Genomic DNA, 2884 nt, shown 5'->3' with positions numbered 1-2884 from the left:
ATATCTAGAATTGTGACTTAAAATCTGACTTCACTGTTAAAGAGTATTTTAAATTACAATTCTTTAAACATCAAATAAAACTTGTCTTTCTACTCCTAAACAGAAGTGATTGCTTATTACATGTAATAAAGTAACCAATTGTTATCCTACAGGACAGATAGGCCTCAAGGTTCAAAAAACAAATTTAAAGTTTTTCACTATCAAGACATATAAAACTGGAAAGAACATGTCCGACTTTATGAATACAATCCACCCTGCCTGGGCTATTTAGGGCCTATGCTAGGGGTGACTTACACATATTAAAAAGAAGGGGTTGGGGTGGCAAAAAGGTGAATTTGGCAAGGTCGAAATGGCAGTTTAAAACTACACACACAAACTATAATAGCAGGCCCGAAGCATGTTTAAATGGCCGCACAAATGGGTGGCATAATCAGTGCTACAGGCCCACACATAATGATTAGCAAGGTTTTCTGTTCCGCAACCAATTTATAATCATTGCCTTTCCAATAGTCAATTTAGCCTCAACTACTTCCTCTGCAAATTCTCTGACCTAGTCTTTTATGTACCTCAAGGAAATGCTCACACACAATTGACTCCTTTCTGTTACACGCTCCATATCCATATTACAAAAACATATTTCAATCTTTATTGAAAGCATTATTCTCTTGAGCAGATCCACCTTGACATTTCTCTTCTCCTTGATTCCACCTACTCTATTGCAATAAACTGTTAGGCTTCAATAACCTCATTTTCTCTGTCAGAGATAACTACCTCATCCTCGTTTTTGAGACACAGTTGCATACTCACTGTTGGACTTTCCCCCTTTTTGCAGGGTCATCCCAGAACTTTTTGCCTTCCTCCTGTATTTTTTCTGACCTGTTGTACGTAGTTTTAGGACTGTTGGTACTTTATCATTGCTGATCAGTGTTAAAGTGCATGTGCTCTCTATGGTAAACTTGGTAAGATTGGTCTACACCTGTTTGGCGTATTTAATTTACCTGTCACTCCCTTTTACAGTGGTAGCTCAAATACCCAGGGCCAGTAAATTAAATGCTACTGGTGGGCTCGTAGTGCTAATTGCACCACCCACCAAAGTAGCCTTTCTAACCTGATTCAGGCCCCTGCAACTGGAGGGTCTGTGCGTGCTGTTTATTGCTGCTGTTGTGTGACACATAAAGTGGTGGCTACGTCCGTGACTCCCCTTTTGCTACATATCAGTCACCCCTAAGGTAGGCCCTAGCTAGCGCTATGGGCTGGGTGCGGTGTAGGTAAAAGGTAGGACATGTGCCTTAACTGCGAGGTATGTCCTGGTAGTTACAAACAGCCTTTTTGGTTTCTCACTGCTGTGATGCTGCCCTCTCATAGGAATGCATTGGGGATTTCCTGATATGTGCTTCAGTGGTAATTCCTCGCGTGAGAGTAGTAGCGTGATTAAGTTTAGAATGTTTGGAATAGTGGTGACAAATGCTGTATACTGGTGTTCACAGATTTATTATCACTATTTTAAAAATGCCACTTTTAGAAGTAGGCATTTCTGTGTGGTATGTGTTTTTGTGCCTGCCTGTTGTGTATTGACTGTCTGGCTTTGAAGTGACAGGGGCTGGGGAGGTGCAGTGGCTACAGAGATTCTGGGTGAGTCAGCGCTAGGCTGAAAAGGGCTAATCTGCATTTGGAGTGGTGGGAGGAGTAGCTCCTGAACCTGAATAGGGGTGTGCCTGCCTTCCACAATGATGGCTCCGCACCCTGCGGTGTGTCTGGGGCCACGGCTTGCAAATACAATGGGGAGTGTTGTGCACTGTAATTTATTGTTAAGTGCCCCCCAAAACTGGTTTGGACTGCACTAAGAGCCCTGAGCCATGAGGCAGAACAAAGACTGTGTACAATATAAATATTGGGGCTGTGACCCCATGTCTTTTGAACTAAATTGGAGCTTATTTGAAACAGGAGAAGATACTGCGCTGGCAGGGAACTGCCACTGGGACTTTGCCTGGGGAGCTGATTGCTGAAGGGAATGTCCCTATGGCCAGGAACCATGTGTGCTGGCCTTCTGCCTGTGCTCCTAAACTGAGAGCCCAGCACGAGAGAAGCTCTGCCAGCTCCTTGTTTCAGGTCTCCCTTGTAGAGACAGAATGAGCATTTTTGATCTTGTTATGGCTGCTGGCCAAAGCATGATAAAAGGCTTATCGTGTGGGCTCTCCCTTTCCCTCAAAGTCAGGAAAGAGATATTTTGGGGGGCTGTGCAGCTGGGGCTCTACTGCATGGCCGGAACTGCCTGACAGCACCAGAAGACCCCACCGCAAGCGGAAATCAGGTGGCTGTTGCCTGGTTGCGGGCAGGGAAAACAGGACCGCGTCCCAGGAGGTAAGCAGAGCCGACTGAGACCGGGAAAGAGCAGGTGAGCCCTTAGCCTATTGTTAGTTTCCTGGCATTTGAGCAGCTGCGCTGCATAGTCGTGGGAAGCTGCATCCTTATCGGCTTGAGGGAGACAGAGACTGGCTGCTCAACCCCGCGGGAGTCCCAAGGTTTCGGATTCACCTGGTCATGGGTGAGGTTGCTGGAAGCTTAGGCAAGAGGGGGAAACCCGGGAGAGATCTCCACCCCTGGTTGCAAGCCGAGTTACCTTGCAGCAGCTGCCCCTCTGTGTGTTCACAGGCAGCTGCCTTCAAAGTAGGGTGGGCATTGTGGTGTTTTGGGCATTTCGGGGTGTACCTCGACAGTGGCTCCCACTCCTCACTGAGGAAAAGGTGTATTGTCAGTAATCCCAGAGTGGAAAGGAACCACTCAGGATTACCGCGCAGTCCAGGTGGTGAGTGCAGAGGTGCTGGGACTGCCGATTGGGGATAGAGGGGCTGGTACTTGGGTGCCCTGCATGTGTTAGGGGCCA

This window comes from Lissotriton vulgaris, unplaced genomic scaffold (genome assembly GCF_964263255.1).
Source record: "Lissotriton vulgaris unplaced genomic scaffold, aLisVul1.2 SCAFFOLD_1554, whole genome shotgun sequence".
NCBI classification, from domain to species: domain Eukaryota; kingdom Metazoa; phylum Chordata; class Amphibia; order Caudata; family Salamandridae; genus Lissotriton; species Lissotriton vulgaris.
This window is presented reverse-complemented; position numbering follows the sequence as displayed.